The 14,722-nt window shown below is 37.9% G+C and overlaps 1 protein-coding gene across 1 annotated transcript in view; it reads right to left on the reverse strand.

Annotated features, from left to right (window-relative positions):
* FAF1 (Fas associated factor 1) overlaps positions 1-14,722 on the reverse strand; it is a 529,666-nt gene that overhangs the window by 498,034 nt on the left and 16,910 nt on the right. The gene's annotated exons all lie outside the window — the stretch shown is intronic.

A 14,722-nucleotide genomic window follows, 5' to 3' on the forward strand; every position in this document is an offset into this window, starting at 1 on the left:
CTCTCGACTTCAGCTCAGGTCATGATCTCACAGTTACTGAGTTTGAACCCATGTCGGGCTCTGTGCTGGCTGACAGCTCGGAGGCTGGAACCTGTTTCGGATTCTGTGTCTTCCCCCCTCTCTCTCTCTACCACTCCCATACTCATGCTCTCTCTGTCTCAAAAAACAAATAAATACTAAAAGTTTTTAAAAGAAAAAAGAAATTGCAATAAGTAGAGAACTGTAGGTGTAACAGAGCATTTAAAGGGAGGAGGGGATAGAATAGGAAGGACTCCATTTGTCAAACAACCATGTTAGTTATGTGGTAATATATCTCTACTGATAAATCCAGTAGCAGCAACAGATACTAACTACTACAGAGTTTAAGTCTCCCTGGCTTTCTAGAACAAAGAAAGACAAAGGAATAGTCTCTACTCCATTCTATATAGTCTGGCTTGGCTTCCAGCTTGCTCTCTTAAAAAACTGTAGATATAGGCTATTTCCTGCAACTTTCTCCCCTGGAACCTCACAAAATTAGTTGTATAAATGAAAACTGTGTAAAATTTCTGTTTAAGTATGGAAGTCCTCAAAAAATCAGACACAGACTTACCATTTGATCCTGCATTTCTAATTCTGGGTATATACCCAAAGGACTGAAAGCAGAAACTCAAACAGATCTTCATACATTCATTTCCATACCACCATTATTCACAATAACCAAGACATGGAAGTAACCTAAGTATCCACTGACAGATGAACAAATGGAGTATATACATATAACAGAACATATTCAGCCCTGGAAGAGATGGAAACTGTACCACATGCTACAACATGGATGAACTCAAGACATTATGCTAAGTAAAATAAGTCAGACACAAAAGGAAAAATATTGTATGATTCCATTTATAAGAGGTACCTAGAGTAGTCAAATTCATAGAGACAAAAAGTAGAATGGTTATTACCAGAGGCTGGGGAAATGAGGGAGTGAGGAGCTATTATTTAATAGGTACGGGGTTTCAGTTTGGGAAGATTAAAAAGTTCTGGAGATGAATGGTATGATGGTTACACAGCAATGTCAATGTACTTAATGCCACAGCACTGTAAATCTAAACGTGGTGAAATGAAAAATTTAATGGTATGTATATTTTATTACAACTTTTAAAAACTTACTTAGTTAAGGGACACCTGGGTGGCTCGGTCAGTTAAGCATCCAACTCTTGATTTAGGCTCAAGTCATGATCTCACAGTTTGTGGGATTGAGCCCCATTGTACTGTTAGCACAGAGCCTGCTTGGGATTTTCTTTCTCCCTCTTTCTCTGCCCCTCCCCCCCCAAAATAAATAAACATGTGAAAAAACTCATTTAATTAAGCTCTTTCTAATGCTTAGTTGTGTTGAGAGTTTCCTACCAATCTCCATTAAGTCAAATTTTCAAATCTAGTGGATTTCATTGTAGAGTCTACCATCCCAACCAAGTTCAGAGGCCATCCCACTTACATTACAAATAGTCCTAGTAGTTTATATTTCACTTTTCCCTATTTGAGCAAAGATGAACAGCCAGTTTCCAAACACCTACTGATAATAATATACCCACCAACCAACTAGAAAATTACATCATTATTAGTATCTTTGAAGCTTTCAGAGGGCTACTTCCTAATTGCCTTCCTTTTTTCCAGTAAGTTGACTCTTACCCTGAATTTTGCCTTATTATTGTTTTTAAGAAAAATGTCTTTCCATGAATGGGTACAATGGCCATGAAACTTACGTATGACTAATAGTATTTAGAAAATACAAGACTCATTATTCACTTATTCATTACATTTATTGGGCACCAATTCTATTCTAGGCTTAAGAAGCTCATAGTTTGGTAAAAGAAACATAATAGGGGTGATGGGAGGAAGGAATAGGTAGAGAAGAAAACGTGGAAAGAAAAGATAAAGACAAAAGAGCAGTCACGTTAGGAAACTATAATTCATTTTTATTAAAACATACATGGGTCGCCTGGGTGGCGCAGTCGGTTAAGCGTCCGACTTCAGCCAGGTCACGATCTCGCGGTCCGTGAGTTCGAGCCCCGCGTCAGGCTCTGGGCTGATGGCTCGGAGCCTGGAGCCTGTTTCCGATTCTGTGTCTCCCTCTCTCTCTGCCCCTCCCCCGTTCATGCTCTGTCTCTCTCTGTCCCAAAAATAAATAAATGTTGAAAACAAATTAAAAAAAAAAAAAAACATACATATATGTCAGAGAAAAAATTTTAAATTAAGAATTGTCAAAAATGAAAGAAAAGAGTAATACATGAGTCATCTTCCATACTATGAGAAAATTCAGAAATATCCAAGGGATACTCAAAAGCAGAATGGTTAGAGGACTAGAGCACAACACAGAATAGACTATTATTGTCAGTACTACAAATGTAAGACAGTATCATTTCCAGAAGGTCTCTTCAGAAAGAAAAGAGAAGGGCTTGAGCAGCAACATGACAAGTCACTATCACAGACAGCATAGAAGGCAGCATGGTAGACTAAACAATTGTGTACAGTATGGCCCTTATTCTTCCTGCATCAGGTTTACTTGGGATGCTTATTAGAAATACAGGTTTTTAGGGGCGCCTGGATGGCTCAGTCGGTTAAGTGTGTGACTTCGGCTCAGGTCATGATCTCGTGGCTCATGAGTTTGAGCCCTCCATCAGGCTTTCTGCCGACAGCTGAGAGCCTGTAGCCTGCTTCAGAATCTGTGTCTCCCTCTCTCTACCCCTCCCCTGCTTGCACACTCTCTCTCGCCTGCTCTCTCTCTCAAATAAACATTAAAAAAGAAATTTAAAGATACAGGTTTTTAGATCCTGCCTCATACTACTGAATCAAACTTTCTGGAAGTAGGGCTCTAGTTTACCAACCATCCCAGGTGATTCTTACACTTACTAAAGTGTATTCAGAACCACCAATACAATGGTAAGAGAGCTTTGCCCACCTCCTAACTCCCTGCTGGATATTTTCAGGTAAACCACTTTAATTCTGCAAAAGTTTTACTGTTGTTAGAAAGAACTACTGGGGCACCTGGCTGGCTCAGTTGATAGAGCATGCAACTCTTGATCTCAGGGTTGTGAGTTTAAGCCCCACATTGGGCACAGAGGATTGCTTACTTACTTACATATACACATACACACACAAATAAATAAAAACAAAAATCAGGGCTACTGAATTATATACTATTTTAAATTTTACTAAGCCTGGTTGCTGTGTTATTGTTCTTCTTAACATCATTAGTCTATTCTAACAACCTACATAGATGCTTTTATTGACAATATGTGTGTACTAAGAAAAATAAAGCATGTCTCTACCATTTCCCAAAATAAGCTGCCTATAATTCTGTACTGATGTAATCTACTCACAAGTTGGTAAATGCAAATAAATGCCAAACAGTCCCACAGTGCAGATGTGTACACATTTTGCCAAACAGCAGTTTGCTATTGGGAAATACTATCAATCATCAACCCAGTTTGTTTTCTGGTTTTTTTGTTTTTTGTTTTTAAGTAGACTCCATGCCAAACGTGGGGCTTGAACTCTTGAATTCAGGTCAGGTCACGATATCATGGTTGGTGAGATCAAGCCTGCCCCATGTTGGCTTAGAGCTCAGACCAAGAGCCTGCTTGGGAATCTTTCTCTCTGCCACTCCCCTCCCACCCCCACCCGAGTGAGCTCTCTCCTCCTCTCAAAATAAATATTTTTTTTTTAAAAAAGAGTAAACTATCAGCAGCAAAAGTATCAATCAAGCTAATCACATTAGTATAACTTAAATTTCTAACAGAAGGGTACACCAAATATAGGGAAAAGAAGAATCAAATTTACTGTTAACAGTAAAAAGTTTTTCATGCTGAAGGGAAGTGATACCAGATAGAACCTTTAATGTATAGAGTGCCAAAAATGGTAAGTATGTGGGTAAATACAAGACACTTCTTGTTTCTTATGTTCTTTAAAAAACAATTAATTCTTTAAAGCTAACTAAAACAAGAGCAATGAATTGTGAGGTTTATAACATGTAGAAGTAAAATACGTGACAAGAATAAAACAAAGACTAGGACAGAATAAATGGAAATACCCTTATAAAGTTTTTATACTACTATACATAAAGTGGTAGAATTCAAGACAGACTGTGCTAAGTAAGCCAAATATATTATAATCCCTAGAACAACAAGAAAAAAAGAATATAGAATGTATGGCCAAGATGACTCAGATTTACCTAAGCTGAAACTACATTTCTGAAAATTTCTTCCCTGAAGGGTTTCAGGTCAAGAGTGGCCATAAGAAAAAAAAGAAGGCAGGGGCGCCTGGGTGGCGCAGTCAGTTAAGCGTCTGACTTCAGCCAGGTCACGATCTCGCGGTCCGGGAGTTCAAGCCCCGCGTCGGGCTCTGGGCTGATGGCTCAGAGCCTGGAGCCTGTTTCCGATTCTGTGTCTCCCTCTCTCTCTGCCCCTCCCCCGTTCATGCTCTGTCTCTCTCTGTCCCAAAAATAAATAAACGTTGAAAAAAAAAAATTTAATAAAAAAGAAAAAAAAGAAGGCAGATGAAAAGCAGCAGGCATTATTGCCCTCAAAAAGTCTAAGTATGGCACAAGGTGCTACTGTAGCTCATATACATTGTCACTGATCTGCTGACTCACCTCACTGACATGGAAAAGATAGGTCCACAATTTCTCCAGATCTGAACTAATTTTCCTCATAAATATGGATGCAAAAGTCCTTAACAAAATCAAGTCCAGGAATATATGTATATATGTGCATGTGTGTTTGTGTGTATGTATACACATATATATACACATATATACATATTATAAAAAAGATAACACATCATGACCAAGTGAGGTTTTTTCCAGCAATGGTGATTTAACATCAAGAAATCAGTGTAATTTACCATAACAACAAAATAATGGAGAGAATCTATATGATCATCTCACTTAAATAAAAAACATATCTGATCTCAGGATTCTAAGTTCAAGCCCCACATTTGTTGTAGACATTACTAAATAAATAAATAAATAAATAAACAAACAAACAAACACACTTCAAAACAAAGTATCTGAGGCACCTTGGTGGCTCAATCAGTTAAGCAGCCGACTCTTGATCTCAGCTCAGGTCACAATCTCACAGTTCGTGAGATCTGTTCACGTTGGACTCTGCGTTGACAGTACAGAGCCTCCTTGGGATTCTCTTCCTCCCTCTCTCTCTATGCCCCTCACCCAGTCACTCATGCACACTCTCTCTCAAAATAAATAAACATTTAAAAAAAAGTAGCTGACAGGGGCGCCTGGGTGGCTCAGTCGGTTGGGCGTCCGACTTCAGCTCAGGTCACGATCTCGCAGTCCGTGGGTTCGAGCCCCGCGTCGGGCTCTGTGCTGACTGCTCAGAGCCTGGAGCCTGTTTCGGATTCTGTGTCTCCCTCTCTCTCTGACCCTCCCCCGTTCATGCTCTGTCTCAAAAATAAAAATAAAACGTTAAAAAAAAAAAGTAGCTGACAATATTTAACACCTGTGACAAAACAAAATTTTACCACACTAGGAAAAAATAAAATTCCATAATTTGATGAAAGAAATCTATTTAAAAAACCTACACTAACACTATACTTAATAGTGAAAGAGCAAGTACTTTCTTCCTAAGGTTGAGAACAAAGCAAAAATGTTTCTTATCACCAGTTCTATTCAACACTGCATGGGAGATCCTAGCCAATGTGAGAAAGCAAGAAAAAAGTCCTAAGTTAGTAGGTAAGATATCTTTTATCACAGACAAATGACCGTATATAGAAAATCCTCTCCATTCTTTAAAAAGAAAACTTCCTACAGTGGTAAGGAAATTTATAAGGTCACAAAATACATATGACAAAAGCCTACCACATCCTCAAAAAATTAAAAATAAAATTGCTATTTGATCCAGCAATTGTACTTTTGGATGTATACGCAAAAGAACTGAAAGCAGGAACTTGAACAGACATTTGTATATTCATGTTCACAGCTACACCATTCACAACAGCCAAAAGGTGGAAACAACCCAAATGTCCACTGACAGATAAACAAAAGATGGTATATGCAAACAACAATTTATTCAGTCTTAAGAAGGCAGGAAATTCTGACACACACTATAACGTGGATAAACCCTGAAGTCATTATGCTAATATAAACCAGACACAAAGGGACTAATTATTATAGGACTATACTTATATGAGGTAGCTAGAACAGTCAAATCCACAGAGATAGAAAGTAGAATGATGGTTGCCAAGGACTGGAGGAAGAGGGGTATGAAGAGTTCATGTTTAATTGGTAGGGAGTTTTAGTTCAAGAAAATGAAAAAATTCTAGAGATAGATGGCAGTGATGGTGCACAATGTGAATGTACTTAATGCCACTGAATTCTACACTTACAAATGACTAAAAAAAATAAATCTTATGTTATATATTTAACCACAATTTTTTTTGAAAGCCTACCAAGGGCGCCTGGGTGGCTCAGTTGGTTAAGCATCCAACTTCAGCTCAGGTCATATCACAGTTCTGGGCTCAAGCCCATGTTGGGCTGCTCACTGAGCAGAGCCAGCTTTGGATCCTCTGTCTCCCTCTCTCTCTACCCCTCCCCCACACATGTACACACTCTCTCAAAAATAAACATTTTTTTTAAAGCCTACGGTATGGTTTCCTGCACGTAATGTTTAAAAACAGGCAAAAATATAGGTTAGATTCAACGTACTGAGTTATCCTAGAGCATGAGGAGATAATAACTAGAAGAAGGCTACTGAAGTTATATTGTTTTCTTAACCTGAGTGTTGGTTTAATGGGTGTATTCATTATGTGCAAGTTCATGAACTTTTATGATTTGTGTTCTTTGCTCTATGAATATTATACCACAACATTTTGTTATTTGTTTGCTTGCTTTAATTAATGACAGACACATTGTGATTTTGGTGAGGTGAGGATCTGGATCATGCTTACAGCTAGACTGGTTTCAGGAGCAAGTCACCTGTCTAGTAAGCAAGCCCTACTGAGAGTCCAACATCCACATTACAGTGCACATTTATTGCATGCTATTTGTCTTTGACACATAAAGTATAATTCTTCTGCAATGGTGAAAATATTGTTTCTATTCCAAAACTAGTCTCAAAATGAAAGTCAACTTCTATTAATGACAGAAGTATACAGAAAATGAAGAGGTCTAACAAAACAATTTGAAGCTAAGCATACAGAGAAAAGAACATGAAGGATATATATACATATGTGTTAAAAAGATTTTTCTACACACTAAAGCATTCATAAGGCCCAACTGCTCATAGTCTCAGTTGCATTAATTATTTAGAATAAAAATATTATGCCTTAAAAAAAAAAAACAACTAGGGGCGCCTAGGTGGCTCAGTCAGTTGAGTGTCCAACTTCGGCTCAGGTCATGATCTCACAGTTCATGGGGTCGAGCCCCGCATCAGGCTCTGTGCTGACCGCTTGCTCAGAGCCTGGAGCCTGCTTCGGATTCTGTGTCTCCTACTCTCTCTGCCCCTCCCCCATTCACGCTTTGTCTCACTCTGTTTCTCAAAAATAAATAAATGTAAAAAAAAAAAAAAACTAGACAGATGTTCTGAATTTAAAAGCTGTGAAGGCGGGGTGCCTAGGTGACTCAGTTGAGTGTCTGACTCTTCATTTTAGATCAGGTCATGATCCCAGGGTCTGTTATCAAGCCCTATATCAGGTTTCTCACTGAACATGGAGGCTGCTTGGGATTCTCTCTCTCTCTCCCTCTGCCTGTCTTCCCTGCTCACACTCTCCCAAATAAAATAAAATAAAATAAAATAAAATAAAATAAAATAAAATCTGTGAAGACAAAATAAAATTAGGCTTTTGTTTTTACTTTGAGCAAAACAAGGAATGTTTAACACCATTAGGAAATAATACTGTCAGTAGTACCCTCATACATAACTAAAACTAATAGAGTTTTAGAACTAAAACAGAAAAAAGTTATTTCATCATTCATGTAATTTATATGAGGGAAAGCAGAAAGGGTATGCTCAAAAAGTGCTCTTAAGTTCTGACTTAACAATATATAAACTTTATCCTGGACATTAAAACATTATACTTCTTGAGCATGAATTCTGCATGTTTTATGAGTGTATGTGCACTAAAAAACTTTATGGGCTGACAAAGGTATATGGATTACTCTTTTTGTCTCCAAAAAGACAAAAATATTGATAAATTTTATACCCTATTTACAGTACATCTTTAAATAAAAAAAAAAAAAACTAGCGAATAGATTAATTGTAAGAGCTTACATTCTCCTTTATAGCCACAAGAGGGAGCAAACATCTAACACATCTTTATGGGAATTTCATTACATACTAATTTTTACATGACTTTTAGGAGACAATAATTGGAAAAAAAACAACTACCAAAAAGTATTTGACTGTTTACATGTGCTAAATAGTGTCTGGAAATACTGTGGGTAATATAGCTCCTGTTCCCAGGCTTCATACTACTTCACACAACAAAGTACATCTAAAGTTTTGTACGATTCTTTAATAAACGTGAATAATACTTGGCTTTTTTATAGCATTACTATAAACTGTAATTTGTAAGTATTCAGTCTGACTAGAAACTACAAATATGATGGAAAAAGACTACACAAATATCACTAATTTATATTCTACAACTCTATGAGGCAAATAACATGCATTATGCAGTCAGTTTATTATATAGAGTTCACAGTAGGCTCTACAATACCAGTATCTTTTTCTGAATGGACTCCAATAATCTAAGCCACTTCATATTTTTGCATTTAGCTTAATCAAAATATAAGTAAGCTAACACTGATTTAGGGTAATTTGAGGCTGTAGTTTTAACAAAGCATTTTAGGAGAGGGGCATCTTTAAAATGTACAATGAAGGGCGCCTGGGTAGCTCAGTCATTTAAGTATCCAACTGCAGCTCAGGTCATGATCTCGCAGTTTGTGGGTTTGAGCCCCATGTTGGGCTCCATGCTGACAGGTCAGAGCTCAGAGCCTGGAGCCTGCTTGCACACACGCGCTCTCTCAAAAATAAACGTTAAAAAATTTTTTAAAAAAATAACCAAACGAACAAATAAACAAAATGTACAATGAGGGCACCTGGCTGGCTCAGTAGGTAGAGCATGCAACTCTTGATCTCAGGGTTGTAGGTTTGTGCCCCATGTTGGGTGTAGAGATTACTTAAAAATAAAACCTACTGGGGCACTGGGTGACTCAGTTGATCGTCTGACTTCAGCTGAGGTCATGATCTCATGGTTTGTGAGTTTGAGCCCCGAATCGGGCTCACTGCTGTCAGCACAGAGCCTGCTTCATATCCTCTGTCCCCTCCTCTCTCTGCCCTCCTGCACTCACGCTCTGTCTCAAAACTGAATAAACATTTTTTTTAAATGCACTGATGAACAATAAAATCATAATGCCAACACTGAAAATTCTCAATAACAGCCTATTAATAACATTTGAATAAAGCCATTTTTATATGATTTAAAGAAGAATGGATTTCAAAAGGGCATGATGAATAGATAGGTGACCTGAGGAGAGCTCTGCTGATTAGTATTATCTTTATAGACATAAATCTTTATAGAAGCAAAGTATTGGGGATATTCCTTCACAGGAAGGCATGTTGACAGAAAACAAAGTGTAGTTTAAAAAAAAAAGTGAATTAAAGCTGAACTGGCTTCAAATCTGAGCTTTGCCAACTATTAGCCCTGCAACTTTAGGAAGAACAGTAATCATCTTACAAGGCTATTACAAGGATTGATAATTACACAGGTAAAATAACATAAGAGTTCAAATATTAACTGCAATTTATAGATGAGAAAACAGAACAAGGCCACATGATTTACCCAGGATTAGAAAGTAGAAAACTAGTAAGCCAGAACTTCTTTATTTCTAGTAATACTCCTTAAAGTTTACTTGGCCTGATGTTGTTAATCACAATAGCTTTGTTATGATTAGTACCTACATGGCATAGGTTTTCTCACCTTAACATTTCCAACCTAACTGGATCTTTATGCTTCAAATGCCCCTCTTGTAAACAATATAGATCAGTTTTTCTTTCTTATCCAATCTGTCTCCACTTTTTTTTTTTTTTTTTTTTTGCCTTTCCTTAAACAATTTTAATTACAAATGGGAGGGAGGGTGAAAGGGGTAAGGGAGGCAGGTAAAGAGAGTACAGGCTGGCTTCTAGAGAGTGGCAGCTGAGTTCATACCACACTCTTGAAAATATCAGTGGGTGAGGTGGGGGTGGGTTCCGGAACCTTTGCTAGTAAGTCTCTACCTTCTGATTACTGCTTAGTCTGTTTACATTTAATGTAATCATTAATATGACGAGTTTGTCTACCATTTTTTTTGTCATCTGTCCCAATTGTTTTTACCTACATTCTTTAAGGTTGAACCTGCTTTTTAGTATTCTATTTTATCTCCTCTATTGGTGCTTTTTTTTTAATGTTTATTTTTGAGATAGATAGAGCATGCTGACAGCAGCAAGCCCAATGCAGGACTCAAACCAACAGAACCGTGAGATCACGACCCAAGCCGAAGTCAGTCACTCAATCAACTGAGCCACCCAGGCGGCCCTCAGGTACTGTGTGTGTGTGTGTGTGTGTGTGTGTGAGAGAGAGAGAGAGAGAGAGAGAGAGACAGAGAGAGAGAGAGAGAGAGAGAGAGAGAGAGAGAGAGATTATAGCAGAGCCTTGGCATTTCCAGGGGATGGATTCTGAAAGTATGCTGACATGGATACAGTCATCCTTTGATGAAAGGGCAATAGTGACATACATAGTTGGCCCTGGGACTCAGTTCTACATGCATTCCTCCTGAGTTTTTGGGAGACCTTCATGAAGATAGCTGCAAGGAATTCCCTGCTGGCTAGGACACATCTCACAGTTGCAGATGCTGCATGTTACCCATGGGGCAAGTCTGAAATTGTAGTCATGGATCTTGATTGGTTTTCTATCATTGCTTTAGTAATCCCAAATAGGATGCTCTGGATTTGTTCGACAAGGCATTTACTCAGAAATACCTCTCTTCCGGTTGCTGTTGTAGTCAGATTAAGATAAAAGAGATGGGAATATCATGAATTTGGGTGGTGTTAGTGATAGTGCTTGATAAATGAACAGCATCTTTAATTCTTAGTGCTGTAAATCTGTAAGCATGTTACTGAGGGTATACCAGACATTCATTTGTTCAACACATACTTGAATGATTCCACATGTATTGTGATGTGAGGATGTTAGAAAGAGAAATATGTATTACCTGACACTGTCTTGATTCACGTTTTCTTTTTTCTTTGATTCATATTTTCACTCACTTGACAAAAATTTACTGAATACCTGCTCTGTGCAGGCATTATACTAGGTAATTGGCATTACACTAGGTAATTATATTAGTGATTGCTACTTCGTAAGTCAGTTAAAATAGCTAATAAAAGTTTATCTCTTTATAGGTTATTTATTTACTGTAGACCTGTACAAAATTTCTTTTCCTGTCACATAAAGGCAACTATGTTATCATTAACTCCTACTATCTGGGTCCTAATTTTCTAGTTCTTTCCACTACTCTTTATCACTTGCTTGCTTTCCTCTGGATGTTTTTATTTATTAATGGCACACTTCAATGGAGAGGCTTGGGGGTGAATACAATATTCCAAAAAGGAGTAGGAGTAGAGCAGAATGGCCTCTCCCTTAATTTGTATATTACATTACTATTAATGCAGTCACTTTACAGCTTTGATACATTTTTAATGGCTAGAAACTTAAAATGCTATATGAATAGGTAAGACATATCTCCCTCGTCCTAAATTTAATCATTTGCATTTCTCAAGCCTCACTCCTAACTTCTCTTGAACTCCATAGTCATTTGCTTATATAGGATGAAGGTCAAGTTCATTGGCATGCTAACAAAGCTCTTTGTTTTTTGTCCTTTTGTAGACTATACTTTTCCCATTGCCTGGTTCTGTAGTGACACTTTGATGCTTGTAATTTCCTTGAATTTATTTCATGTCTCTTTGCCTTTGCAGTTCTCCCAATGCCTACCTCCCAGTCTTCTATTTACCTCTTTTAGTTCTGCATAGGCATTATTTCCTGTGAAGGCTTCTCTAACAGTACCTATTCCCTCTATATTTTTCATTCTTATGCATGCATCTGTTATTGCAGCTATCACCTTACTATGTAAATATTTACTTGTCTTCCTTAGTAATGTGTGAGTTCCTTACAGCCAGGAACTAGATCTTATTCATTTTAGTATTCCTAGTGCCTAGCACACATTCTGGCACATAGTGTGTTCTCACTGAATTGTAAACTACTGAAATAAGATGAACATGAAAAGGATATGATTGAGTTTTTGGATCCTGATTTTGTCATCAGAATACTAGTTGTTTTAGCTTTGTGTCATTTGCATATGTAAAGGAACATCATTCCATTAACCCTGAGTGTCCCAAGGCTTGGAATTATGTCATATTCATCTCTGTACTGCTAGTATCTAACTGTCTGCCAAATATCAGGTTACCAGTGTTTATTGAACTGAAGCAAATTAAATTGAAATTAGATGAGGGCATTCATGCTGCAAGATACTATAGGACTAGTAGCATTCATCTTTATTTCTGTATGTTATCTTTAAAAATAAATAAGAAAAAGTTTTGTCAGTTGCCTTATTGAAATCCAGATTTAGGGATATATTTTAAATTACTGACATGTATGTCAAATTATTAAAAAAAATCTTTGGGCATCATTTATTATAATGACCATACGCTCCTTTCTAAGGATTTATAAGGCAGCAGCAACTCTTCAGGATTTGTTTTAAAATTTGGCATGAATTGGGGCGCCTGGGTGGCGCAGTCGGTTAAGCGTCCGACTTCAGCCAGGTCACGATCTCGCGGTCCGTGAGTTCGAGCCCCGCGTCAGGCTCTGGGCTGATGACTCGGAGCCTGGAGCCTGTTTCCGATTCTATGTCTCCCTCTCTCTCTGTCCCTCCCCCGTTCATGCTCTGTCTCTCTCTGTCCCAAAAATAAATAAAAAACGTTGAAAAAAAATTAAAAAAATAAATAAATAAAATTTGGCATGAATTGATGGTAAGGTAATAGTGGTAATTGTCTTAATGTTTCTATCTTTTTTCCTCTTTTGAAGTGCTCCTAGCATTCCTTCTATTAAACAAAAAATGTCCCCAAAGATGTCCTGTTGTTTGTGTGGATATCATTGGCAAGATTTTTCAGTACCTTTGCAGGTATGAGACATAAATTTACAGATTCAAGAAGCTCTGTGGGACACCAAAGAGGATTAAGACTAAGGAAGCCATACAAAGGCACACCGTAGTAGTCACATTGCTGAAAACCAAAGATAAAAAGAAAAGTCTTAAAACACATCCCATGAAGAGAACAATGACAAGAATGGTAATTAACTTCCCATTAGGAAAAATGGAATACAGGGGACAACGGAATAATATCTTTCAGTGCTGAAAGAAAAATTATCAAACTAGAATTTTATATGTAGCAAAATTATCCTTCAAAAGTGAGAATGAAGACATTTTCAGAAAAGAAAACATGAGAGAGTTTGTTGCCAACAGACCTGCACATTATAAGAAATGCTAATGGCAGTTCTTTAGGCTGAAGAAAAGTGACACCAGACGGAAATATGGATCTATGGAAGAAGTGAAGAGCACTGCATATGGAATATATATGCGAGTAAACATAAACAACTATGCTTGCTTTTTATTAATTTTTAATGTTCTCATTTATATTTGAGAGAGAGAGAGAGAGAGAGACAGAGCTTGAGTGGGGGAGGGTCAGAGAGACAGAGACAGAATCTGAAGCACGCTCCAGGCTCTGAGCTGCGAGCTGTCAGCACGGAGTCCGATGAGGGGCTCAAACCCACGAGCAGCAGGATCATGACCCAAGCTGAAGTCGAACACTCAACGAACTAAGCCACCCAGGTGCCCCGCCTTTTTATTATTTCTTAAAGAACGTTCTACTAGCACAAAAATATACTGTGGAGTTTTATATTTCATGTAGAAGTAAAATATATGACAACAGTAGTGAAAGAAAATAAGTAAATGGACTTTCTTATAAGGTTCTTATATAGAATGTAGTAATAATATTAACTCAAGGTAGACTAAGAAGTTATAGATGCATATTATAATTTGTAGAACAACCACTAATAAATAGAAGAATCATAGTTAAAAAGCCAACAGAGAGGGGCACTTGAGTGGCTCAGTCGGTTAAGCTTCCAATTTTGGCTTAGGTCATGAACTCTCCCACTTTGGATCATCTGTCTCCTTCTGTCTCTCTCCCACTCGCATGCATGAAACCATGTGGCTGTTTCCTGGTATATCAATACTTTTATCTTGGCATATTAAATTACTCCCAGGGGCGCCTGGGTGGCACAGTCGGTTAAGCGTCCAACTTCAGCCAGGTCACGATCTCGCGGTCCGTGAGTTCGAGCCCCGCGTCGGGCTCTGGGCTGATGGCTCAGAGCCTGGAGCCTGTTTCCGATTCTGTGTCTCCCTCTCTCTCTGCCCCTCCCCCGTTCATGCTCTGTCTCTCTCTGTCCCAAAAATAAATAAAAAACGTTGAAAAAAAAAATTAAAAAAAAAAAATAAATTACTCCCAGATTATTCGTTAGGATTTATGATATAAAAAAATCTCTAATCTTGGGGCACCTGGGTGGCTCAGTCAGTTAAGCATCCAACTTCTAAGCATCTGACTTGGCTCAAGTTACGATCTCACAGTTCATGGGTTCGAGC

Source organism: Herpailurus yagouaroundi, unplaced genomic scaffold (assembly GCF_014898765.1).
Source record: "Herpailurus yagouaroundi ecotype Mexico unplaced genomic scaffold, PumYag 77, whole genome shotgun sequence".
In the NCBI taxonomy this organism is placed as follows: Eukaryota; Metazoa; Chordata; class Mammalia; order Carnivora; family Felidae; genus Herpailurus; species Herpailurus yagouaroundi.